General features: G+C 38.5%; 1 protein-coding gene across 3 annotated transcripts in view; it reads left to right on the top strand.

Annotated features, from left to right (window-relative positions):
• ADAMTS17 (ADAM metallopeptidase with thrombospondin type 1 motif 17) overlaps window positions 1-12,828 on the top strand; it is a 428,881-nt gene that overhangs the window by 44,301 nt on the left and 371,752 nt on the right. The gene's annotated exons all lie outside the window — the stretch shown is intronic.

Below are 12,828 nucleotides of genomic sequence, written 5' to 3'. Positions count from 1 at the left end.
GGGGAGGATGCCAAGCCATACATACAACAGGGGGAGGATGAAGGAGCCATGCACACAGCAGGGGGAGGACGGAGGAGCCATGCATACAGCAGGGGGAGCCACACATACCAGGATAGTGATGAGGGGGACAATGCATACCCGGCTTATACTTGAGTCAATAAGCTTACCCAGTTTTCCGTGGCAAAACTAAGTGCCTCGGCTTATACTCGGGTCGGCTTATACTTGAGTATATATGGTAATAGTATCCTGAAATAGGATACTTGTGCTGCCCTTTCGGGATATGTAACTTTTATATGTCTACATGGCTTTGTGCATTTCTGTAGGCCCCAGACAAATTTATTGTCTCACGCCGGCAAGTCATGCATATGTAAATGGCAGATAAATATCCTCCCCTTGGCACTGGTGTCACTGATTCAGTCAGAATGCCATATGCTCGAGGATCACATCACAATCCTCGTACTGGCCGTCTGATCTCTTGACCTGAGAATGGCAGCTCTATAGAAATACATACTGTCACATTCGGGTCAGGAGAGCAGACTGTGTGTCCGAGGATTGTGATGCGATTCCTGGGCGAGTAACTTAGCAGTCTGACATAATCAGTGAAGCTGGCCGGGAGGGGTGGTCGAGATTATGGGTAAGGGGAGGGGTGACTAGTCATTTCATATTTACATGCAAGCTGGCAAGTCAAGCATATGTAAATTCAAAATGAATATTCACCCCTTCCCCCGCCCATAATCCCACATGAGCATGACAGCTTGTATTTCTAGAGAGCTATCACTCTCAGGTCAGGAGACCAGACAGCCAGTCCGAGGATTGCGATGTGATCCTCAGGCATTCGGCAGTCTGACTCAATTCGTGACGCTAGTGTATAGGGGTGGGCAGGATTATGGATGAGGAAAGGGGAGGGAGTATTAATTTGCCATTTACATATGCTTGACTTGCCGGTGTGAGACAATAAATTTGTCCTGGTCTTACAGCAAGACAGCGGGGCCTCGTCCAGAAATAAGCTACATATCCTGGAAGTGCTGCCCAAGCCCTACTAGGATACTCGCAAAAATGACCTGAATCAACCATAGACTCAACCTTCATAAGCTGTCTCTATGGGCATGTAGGTCATAGGAAGCTGAATAAAATGATACCTTGATATCTGAGATCTTGCATCTTATTCCAGATAAATCAATGTTTTTCTTAATATGTAAATAAGCTTTTCCAGATTATGGGCAGGAAGCTTATCTGCATGAGAATCTGCCTCAAGGGCTTAAATTAAATATAAGGCGGTGTTACCAGTCTGAGATGTGTAACTAACACACAACCGTAGAATTAGAAGAAGAAAGACCAGCACACTGTTCTTTAAAAAAAAAAAAAAAAAAAAAGAGCTTGAGGAAGGGACTCGTGGTCCAGAGTTAAGATGGGAACCTCAGCTGAGGTTCCTACCTAAACGCAGAATAGTTGCTCTCAACTTTGTCTTCTTACAAACACATTTCCTGCAGCTCTCACAGCTCTGCTGTATTGTAACAATATTACAACCCTGTTTGCCTGTGAGATGGAGGTTGGGGCTGAGAGGAACCTGCAGACGTGTCAGGTATAATCACACACAGCTCTGCAGTGAGATCAGGAGAGCAGAGAGTGGCCGTTAGATATCACACTGGTAATGCCACCTTTCATTTAAACTAAGCTCTGGAGGCAGATTCTCATGTAGATCAGTGTTCAGCCAATAGATCATAACAGCTCATGCAAAAAAAAACCCTGTTTGGGAGAGAAGAACAGACAAATTGCGGCGCCCTAAGTGCATAAAAACAATATTGTAGTCTTTAAAGGGTGCACAATTTTATGCACTCACCTGATAGAAGAATAATATGGCTTTAGATTGTGTATCCTCAAAGATCCTTTCTTCTGGGATACTTTTCAATAGACAGGGCTTGCAGCTTGCCTCGGGTGGATCCAAGTGAAAGAGCCAGATTCAGGCTCACACAGGATGAGTAAATCAAGAAAGGCACATCCAGCCCATGAATGGCAGCGCTTCCCGGCACTCACATTCAAAGATGATATTTCATATTTTTTTTTACTTAATAGGTTAAAAAAGAGGAGATCCAACGCGTTTCGGATACAGTGTATATCTTTCATCAGGTATCATAAAAACACTTCTCCCCTGAGGAAGCCACGCTTTCTAGTGGCGATACGCGTGGGGTTGTCCCACACACCACACCGTTATGCTGGCTGCGGGCTGCAGGCTTAGCCTATTATGTATCTAAGCTGTGAGGTAGTATTATCTTCTGCCTGATTGTTTGGACCGCTCAATTGTCCTTTCTTTTTACCAATGAGGGGTTTATTTCTCTCTTTTTTCTTATCTAGGTCACTATACCATTTTGACTTTGGATGTGCTGTTTCATAGGGCTATTTATTGTCACCACACATTCCCTAGGATTATTTATCATTATACTGAGTACATCATTTCCTAGGTGTTTGCATTTATCCTATTTAGGATGGTGGTGTAGGCGGCTATTGCTAAACATCTGACATAAATTTGGGACAATTTTGATTCTTATTTATTGGGCTATTGGTCCACTTCATTTCCGGTCTTAGACTGTTTTATTAATACATTGCTTATATGCTATTTGAATATGCATTGTGATATTCTTTATTAATATTAAATTGGGCCTTTACTACCTGCATATATGTTTATATATACATTTCTAGATTTCTAATGACTGCCAGCTTGGTGTAAGTGTGTTTACAAGGGTCCTTATATGGACTTGATGTGGTTTGATTTTGGCCTCTTTTAGGCTTTTTTAACTGTTTTTAATCGCTGTTTGTCCAATAAGTGTGTTTTTTGTAAAATAAAATTTATACTTGGCACATATTGCTTCTATTATTTGTTATTTTGGGTGATCATGACTTTTATACACACTGCTTTTTTCTTCATTGGTATCATAAAAACACAGTACAAATCCTAACTGTATAAAATTCAGTTACACTTATATATAATAGCAACCTTTTATCCCAGTCTCAAAAACTTGATTTAGGGTGTGGACCAAGTTCAGGAACACACCCACTGATTTGATGCAACCTTGACAACATAGATGCAAGAAGAAGAAAAAAAACAAACAAACCCAAAATTGCATAAGAACCCTGAAAAACCACCTGGCAGACCGATTATATCAGGAATTGGGTCTTTGACTTGTCATCTTTCTCATTATATTGCCTTGTTTTTACAAGATCTGGTAAAGTCTCTTCCTTCATATTTGAGAGATTCCACACAATCGAGGAACTGAGGGATATTGAATGGGAAGATAACTATTCCTTTATCTCGTTGGATGTAAATTCATTATATTCCAACATAGATCACAAAATGGGGGTAAATGCAGTGGGTTTTTATTTAGCAAAGACAGAGATGCTCCCTGAACAAAGATTTTCTGTTAAAGGGTCTTAAATTCATTCTTAAACACAATGTGTTCATTTTTGAAGGCATACTGTATTTACAGTTGCTCGGCACCGCGATGGGGACTCGGGTCGCGCCAAGTTTCGCAAACTTATTCATGGGGCGATTCGAGTCCTCATCGTCACTCTCTAAGCCTGTTTTCAATGACAAAATAAGGCTTTATAAGCGCTTCATTGATGATCTGATTATTATATGGAAGGGGAAAGAGGAGGAAGCGGCACAGTTAATAAAGGAGCTCAATAATAACACCTGGGGGATTACCTTTACATCACTAATTAATAACGAAAAAATGGTGTTTCTTGATCTAGAGATCAGCCATAGTGGGGGAAAAAAATTATTACAAAAACCCACTTTAAAAAGGTGGATTCAAATGGGTTTTTAGATTTCAACAGTGCACATTACAAGAAGTGGAAGGTTAATATACCCCACAGCCAATTTTTTCGTATAAGAAAGAATTGTAAGAGAGAATCTGATTATGTAGCTCAGCCTAAAATTCTAAAAAGAAAATTTAAGGAAAAAAGATACCCCAAAAATTTGATAAATAGTATATAGGGATAACAAAGTAAAAACACACGAGGAATGTTTAAAAGGAAAAAATAGGAAGGGGGATAATTTGACCATTGGTAAAGAAAAAAGTGATGATCGCTGGAAATTGAATTTTGTGACAACATTCAATAGGGGAAATAAAGTCATAAGAACTGTGCTTTCAAAATATTGGTATATGTTGAAGCGTGACCCTGTTTTGGGAAAACATCTCCCTGATAAACCAGGGATTTACATATAGAAGGGGGAAAACTTTGAAAAATTTGGTGGCCCCCAGTAACTTAAAAAAAAAAAGTTGGATTCAAAAGGAAAAAACATTAAAAAAAGTACTGATCAAATTTTATGTGGTGTTTCTCAAGGAACCGGAGTTTTTAAATGCACCTCTAAAAAATGTTGTACCTGTGGGATCCTAGATCACGGGGCTAAAACTATCAAATGTAATAGTACTGGTGAGGTCTTTGAGATTTCACAAAGACTCAGCTGTAGCAGTGATTTTGTTGCATATGTCATCACATGCAGTTGCGGTTTGCAATATGTGGGACGCACTGTGCAGACACTGCGGTCCCGCATTAATGATCACAGAAATAGAGCAAAAAACGGCTTTTTAAAACATAGTCTCTCAAGGCATCTGCTAATTAAACATAACAAAATTTTTAGCATAAAAGTAACTCCGGTGGAGCAGATACCCTCTGGTTTTGCAAATAGGAATGCTCTCTTAAACCGGATAGAAACGTTTTGGATATATCGTCTGGGAAAATTATATCCAAATGGATTGAATGATATCATAGAGAGAGTTTGAATGTTGCCTTTTTTTTTCTGGGTTTTTTTTTTCCTCTGGGTTTTTTTTCTTCTTCTTGCATCTATGTTGTCAAGGTTGGATCAATTTCGTGGGTGTGTTCCTGAACTTGGTCCACACCCTAAATCAAGTTTCTGAGACTGGGATAAAAGGTTGCTACTATATATAAGTGTAACTGAATTTTATACTGTCAGGATTTGTACTGTGTTTTTATGATACCTGATGAAGGATATACACTGTATCCGAAACGCGTTGTATCTCCTCTTTTTTAATCTATTAAAAAATATGAAATATCATCTTTGCATGTGCGTCCTGGGAAGCGCTGCCGTTCATGGGCTGGATGTACCTTTCTTGATTTTTTTTTTTTTTCATAACAGCTCATTTACATTTAAGAAAAATGTGGATTTATCTGTAATACGACATCAGATCGCAGATATCAAGGTATCATAATATTCAGCTTCCTATGACCTGCATGCCCATATAGGTTTCTTAAGAGGGTTTATCCTACTGACAGATTCCCTTGAAAGAAGCACTCCCATCAAAATTGGGATCCTATTAATATATTGCAATCCCTTTAAAACCTTCCTCCAGAACAGAGGCCTTTTTGTTGTAGTTGTTTCTTGATGTCATTCTAATGCTCTTTTACAGTGTTCAGCTACAAATACAGTAGGAGAATGAAAAATAGTCAGCTCTGTACTATTTATTAATATGTTAAATGCTGTCCGACATCCCGTGAACCCCATTTAGCAAAACTGAGGAGAACTTTGTGACAAAGTACTTCAACATTCTCACTCATGTAGGGAAGCATTGTAGCTCTATGGTGGCAGTGTAATTGAAACCACCACTACTAGACCCTGAGGTGGAGCGTTGAGAGAAAACCCTAAATTAAAGGGAACATATCCGATGAAAAATTCACAAACTGTTGTTTTTTCAAGCTATAGCCACACTTAGGTTCCATGACTGCATTTACATAGGATTTATTACGCTCTAAAGAGCCTTTTTGTACCATAAATCGCTAAGTAAAATGTATGCATTAGGTCGCGGCAGATGCAAAATCTGAAAACTTGCCATTTCATTAAGATGTTAGTAGAATCTAGCTATATATTTTGAACAGAAGAATGAAAAACTATATTAAAATTGTTTCACTAAGTTTGGCACGTTTGTTACACACGTGCCATTGTCAGAAACAGATTTATTTAAAACTGATTGTGGAGCAAAACATGGATTGAATTACCAACATGGCAAGAAAATGTCCAGAAGATGTAATTTAAACCCAGTGAGTCACTGACATCAGCAAAGCTGGGCAGACAAGAGAATCAATTTGGATATGTTAACAATGTAGTTAACAATAAGAAAGGCAAAAGTCATAACTGGCAACTTTTAGAGTAGTGTTGTAGGAGACTCGTGAAACATGCATCAGAATTAAGTTTTACATAACTTTGCCCCATTCCCGACATTTTCTGCCCTATGAGTATGTGTGTGGAGGGGGTGAGAAATGACAAAGCATTTTAGTGTCAAGCACAGGGAAACCCTTATGTAGTGCTGCTTAAAGCGAAGGTGCCATCCAAAATTTTATTTTTTTAAGCAATTGAAAAAATGTGAAGAATTAATGTTTACATTTTCTTAAAAAATATTATCATTTGTTTTTAATTTTGTAAAATATGAAAAATAATTTTAAAAAGTTTGGCATTTCCACTAACACTAGGGGGAGCAGCTACTGAAATTTGGCACAAAAACCTAGTGTACAACTAGCTCACATTACTGCCTTGCAGTAATTATGGGCGGAATCTGCTGACATGGGGGTGGTGTCACTCCTCTCCTCCCCTTCTGGGTGTTTGCTAAGGGAAAAGAGATCACACAGGAGAGGATTAGATCCACGGCTCAGCAGTCAGTATCACACAGGAGAGGATTAGATACACGGCTCAGCAGACAGTATCACACAGGATAGCATTAGATCCACTGCTCAGCAGTGAGTATCACACAGGATAGGATACGATACACGGCTCAGCAGACAGTATCACACAGGATAGCATTAGATCCACGGCTCAGCAGTGAGTATCACACAGGATAGGATAAGATACACGGATCAGCAGACAGTATCACACAGGATAGCATTAGATCCACTGCTCAGCAGTGAGTATCACACAGGATAGGATAAGATACACGGCTCAGCAGACAGTATCACACAGGATAGCATTAGATACATGGCTTAGCACACAGTATCACACAGGAGAGGATTAGATACACAGCTCAGCAGTCAGTATCACACAGGAGAGGATTAGATGTCCAGCAGATGGCCAAGTGATTTGAAACTGCAGGGAGCAGCTCCTCCTATGTTCTACAGGGGCTGTAGCTGGTCGGGTGTTTTGGAAAGAGCAGCTCGGTCTCCAGGAGCTCGTCCTGTATCCTCTCCTGCAGCTGGTATGAGCAGAGTGAACATACAAGCCCTGTTATGCTGGAACAGTACAGCATCAGTGATAACAGGGCTTGTAATAGAGTGTAAAAGGAGCTAAAAGGAAAGCACTGGGCTCTAATAAGATGGCGCCTGGCCACACCTACAGCTGTGAATTGAGCTGCCCACAGAGGCGTGCCCAGTTCACAGCTGATACCGCTGCAATGAAAGAGATGGGGTCGGGAGCCGACTCTTGTGTCTTCTGCCCAGGGACTGCCGTAAATGAGCATAGAAAGTGTCGTTCAGCAGCCAGAAAGGTAAGATGGCAGCCCCCAGTGGCTGCATTACTACAGAAAAAAAAAATCCATACACACCACTGAGTCAAGCTTGGGGGACAATATCTTTTTATACTATTTTTTGTTTTACATTAAATTATGAAAAAACACGGCACCTTCCCTTTAAGCATAGGTTCTAGGAGGCTTCTGCGGCATCAGGGTTCACTAAGCTTTGTGGGAGCACAGAAGGTCTCTGCTTTCTTGAGGAGCCTTCTTGCACGTACAAGGAGACTTCTCGGATTTGCTCCAGTTGGTCTTCTGCAGGTTACGACCTGCTGGATCCCTCTAATGTCTGCTGGAACAATTTGGAAGTAAGTCAGAACGAGCCTCACGTAGACTTGCATTGAGACTCTGCCTCCATTAACTCTGACTTCCGGTCAGTCACAAGTTGCAGTCACAGGATGGGTTGTGGGACTGGAGTAGTGTCTGGAAGAGTTGAAGATGGATGATGGTGAGTATAAGACTTGGTGCAGGGACTTTACTTTAGTAGCACCACTCTAGCGCTTTAATTAAAAATAACACTGGTATGGCGCTTTAAGAAAAGTAAACAGAAAACTTATAGATAAAAAAAGTTGATATAAAATGTGTTTCAACACCCTGAATGAGTTCTTTTTCAAAGCTAACAACTTGCTATGATTTAGAACCCACTCAGGAAAACTTATTGACCATGTGTTTTCTTTTTGGATTTTTATGGCGTATTATTAAAGTTAAAGCCTTAAAGGGCATTTATTAGTAGGATCAATCATCCCAAGCCATCTATATGGGGATGTAGTTAATAAAAAGATTAAAATGATAACTTTATATCTGTGATCCGATATAATATTTCAGAGAAATCCACGGTTTTCTTACTGTGTAAATGAGCTATTAAGATCTATGGGCTGGACATAGATCTCCCTGAGAATCTGCTTCCAGAGATTATTTTAAAGGGAATCTGTCACTCCTTTTTTCGAATATGAGCTGCCGGCACCGACATCAGGGGCTTATCTACAGCCCAGTAACCGGTCAGGGTCGGGCGCATCCTAGGAATCCTCCACCGCATACACCAGGTAATAACAGGGCATTGTTTTGAATTATCCAGCTAGAATTCTTTGGCGCTATGTATTTTAGTGAAGCGTCTTTAGTGGTCATTGCACCTTATATTTTTTAGGCTTATATTTTCTTTTCTATTATTGATTGTTCACTTATGGCACATATTCATATTCTAGTGATTTATTAGTCTATATTTTTGCTTCACAGCATATATATATTTTTTATTTTATATATCTTTTTTTATGGTATTATATTTATTTGTTAGGCGCATTCAAAACGGCTATTGTGGCTTTATTCTACTTGCTGGCACATATATATAGATATTTTCACATGATTATGCACTTTGCACTTTATGAATATATTACCGTGTATTATTTTATATACCTGGTGAATATGTATTACATTGTATTTTCAACTATACATTTCTCTTTTGTAGTATTTATTCTGTAACACTGGTACAATTTTATTATGTATCATTTTGGCACCCATGAATCATTATAAAATTTTTCATTGTGGTGTTCATTGGATTCCTAGTTTTCTGGCCCTTTTATTTGGTATTTGTCCACCATTCTTTCTGTACATTGTTTATTTTGTGAATAAAATATTAATTTTATTTGTAATATTGGACGTTTGTTGTTCGGATTTTTTCTCTGTTACAATATTAAGAAGAATGTGGATTTTTCTGGAATAAGACTTCATAGCACAGATATGAACGAATCATTTTGTTCAGCTGCATTTGACCTACATGCCCATATAGACAGCTTAGGGGGTTTGATCCTACTGGCAGATTACCTTTAAAGGAGCACTGCCATCAAGATTTATAACCTCTTAATATATTGCAGTCATCATGTTATATAGCACTGTGTACTTACAATTGCTCAATTTATTCTACTACCCAGCTCATTCTTCTCTCTTGCATTAAATCTATGACATCTTATGATTAAGAATTGAGTAGCTGAATCTTTCTAAGGTCTATGAAGAAACAGGAGGTCAATTTTCTCTGCTCAAGTTATGAGTCACTGCATAATCTATGGCCAGGGGAGAAACGGAGCAGCTGGGTCTGGAGTTGAAGAGGGGAATGATTTCTGCAGGGACATGAAACTTCCTGTTTCTCCATAGAGCAGAGAAAAAGAGAACTAGCTGGATTGAAAGAAAAAAATAGCAATTGTTAAGTATACGGTGCTATATAATATGATTGTAATATATTAAAAGAATGAAAACTTTGATGGGGCAGTTTCTTTAAGTAAACTGTGTCAATGATGAATGACAAAATATGGAGTGCCATAAACATCCCTAAGCTTTTGGTCATAGAAAATGTATAGCGTGAAACCTTTAGAAAACCATCCACACTTGCATTAAAAAGTGGTCTTCTGTGGGTTTAGTCTTCTTAAAGAAGATGGCCATCAAGTATAACATATGACGCAACTGAAAATCTTTAATGAGCCTGAATTAAGGGGGGTGATTGTGTTTTGGACAGGTTTCACTGTAGATTTTTGCCGATTGCTTGGCCGTATTGTCATGTGCTGTGTGTAATATTCATTTTCACTTGTGTATATTTGTAACATAAGATGAATGCTCTATTTACAGTCCATAGCAGTTATTTAGAAATGTCCGCAGAATTGAGTCCCTGACTGGAATGTCTTTCAAGTCGGTTGGTGGCTTTTTCATTGGCCAGAGTGAAGTCAACAGAAACACATAAATAAACATATCCTATAAGCACTTAGATTAGCTTTGCATGACCATAATGGAGATAACCCCTAGGATATTTCAGCCAGTGCTAAAGATTCGTGACTGTCATTTGATTCTGGTGTAATGTTTCCTTCTAGTGGGACCCCTGGAGCACAAAACGTATTTAGAATCTGCAGTTTTATTCTTTATATGTAATGGAAACATTCCTCATTTAGATAATGACAGTCGGATAAAATATAGTCCAAGTCCCATTTGTCAATATGACCTGTATTGGTAATTTTACTTTTTGTCTTCAGGTTCTATACAAAACCCTATTATCTTGTAGAATTGATTCCCAGGTTAGTTTTGGGGTTGCTTTTTCTAGGCTATGGTGTCTCTATAGTTATTTTACTTGTCACGTTGTACAAAAAAAAATCAGCAAATATAAGAAAAGAAGAAAAAAAATTGCAAGCTAAAAATCTGTAAATGATTGTTTTTACTTCTTCGTCTCCTTGAATGCCCTCCACCCTATCCCTAATTAATGACTATACATTATGCATTGCATGTATAGTTTTCACTGCTGACCTCCGTTTTTCTCCTGATGATGGGTACATCGATGATGTGGTTAGTGGTGTGTCACTTTAAGGGTTTTCTTTTTTTTTTCATTTAAGTTTAAACAAATGTTTTATTCTTTTCATATAAAACTAACAGTTTACAACAAACAATCCCCCTGCAAGGGGACAGAATATATTGCCCAGTATATAATATGCAGATGTTTTGTTATGATACAAAATTATACTGTAAAGAAATAAAAGAAAAAAATGTGGGGGGAGGGGGTACATACATCCAGCTAGTTTCATATGAGAGTAAACTCAATATATGCATGGTGTAAACAATCCTTAATATTATAGAACCAGAGGTCCAAAAAGGAAAAACTCCATATACCGTATATACTCGTGTATAAGCCGACCAGAGTATAAGCCGACCCCCCACCTAATTTTGCCACAAAAAACTGGGAAAACTTATTGACTCCCTTTATAAGCCTAGGGTGGAAAATGCAGCAGCTACTGGTAGATTTCAAAAATAAAAATACCAATAAAAGTAAGATAAATTGAGACATCAGTAGGTTAAATGTTTTTGAATATCCATATTGAATCAGGAGCCCCATATAATGCTCCATACAGTTCATTATGGCCCCATAAGATGCTCCATACAAAATACGCCCCATATAATGCTGCACAAAGGTTAATAATGGCCCCATGAGATGCTCCATAGAATAATATGCCCCATAGGCTGCTTCATAAGATGCTTCAAAGATTATGCCCCCATAAGATGCTCCATAGATTATGCCCCCATAAAATGCTCCATAGAAAAGGCCCCCATAAAATACCCCATAGGATATGCCCCCTGTGGTGTAGTAACTACTGTGTCCGATAGGGCGCACTGTGTGGAGGTCCCAGGAGAAGGGATGAATGGCAGAGTGTTGAGTGGCCGTTATGTTCAGGGCTGTGGAGTCTGAGTCAGAGTCGGTGCTCATTTTGGTGGAGTCTGAGTTGGAGTCGGTATAAAATGGACCGACTCCGACTCCTAAAATATATAATAAATTGGGTACAGTAATTCAATGCAGGATGTGCTGAATATTTTTTCATAGGAATTTGGGAAAGTTATGAAATGTCCTATAAATGGCTGTTATATTCCTGATCTAAGGCTACATTCACATACAGCGTTTTTCCTGTATTTTTTGAGGATACGTTTTTCAGCTGCAAAAGCCGATCAGCTTTTTAAAAAACTGCATCACTTGAAAGGTTTTTGAGCTCATAGATAATGTTTTCAATAGCAAAAGAAGATTAGAAATCTGCTCTATCTATCCATTTATCCATATCTGTCTATCCATATTGTATCTGTACCAAAAAGAATGAAAACAGGGTAGTACTCAAACTAACACTCCTTTTTTTTTTTTTTAGCACCAGTCAGGTACACCTCATAGCTGCCCAAAAGGACGCCCAGGACAGGCATTGCTCGTCTTCAGTAACACATCAACATCAATTGCTAGTTGGAATAAATAGACCGCATTCATCACCACATCTTCTTAAGGTGCAGGCTTTATTTTCAAGTGTAGGGGTGTGCAGTATGAGGTTCTGCAGCAGCTGAGGTGTGCAGTATGAGGTTCTGCCCCCCCAGGTTTGATCCTGGCTACGCCCATGGTGTGAATGTAGCCTGAGGATCTAGGTTTTGTCTTAGCTGAGATAAGTCATAGTGTGTGTGTGTGTATATATATATATATATATATATATATATATATATATATATATATATATATATATATATATATACACAATGTGTATGTGTGTGTGTGTGTATGTATGTGTATATATATATATATATATATATATATATATATATATACACACAGTACAGACCAAAAGTTTGGACACACCTCATTCAAAGAGTTTTCTTTATTTTCATTACTATGAAAATTGTAGATTCACTATGAAGTCATCAAAACTATGAATTAACACATGTGGAATTATATAATTAACAAAAAAGTATGAAACAACTGAAAATACTGTATGTCTTATATTCTAGGTTCTTCAAAGTAGCCACCTTTTTCTTTGATTACTGCTTT

The sequence above is a fragment of the Dendrobates tinctorius genome, unplaced genomic scaffold (genome assembly GCF_039654945.1).
Source record: "Dendrobates tinctorius isolate UK_male_01 unplaced genomic scaffold, ASM3965494v1 ptg000022l, whole genome shotgun sequence".
Lineage (NCBI taxonomy): Eukaryota > Metazoa > Chordata > Amphibia > Anura > Dendrobatidae > Dendrobates > Dendrobates tinctorius.
The sequence above is the reverse complement of the archived record's forward strand: the minus strand, read 5'-3'. Positions and strand labels throughout refer to the sequence as shown.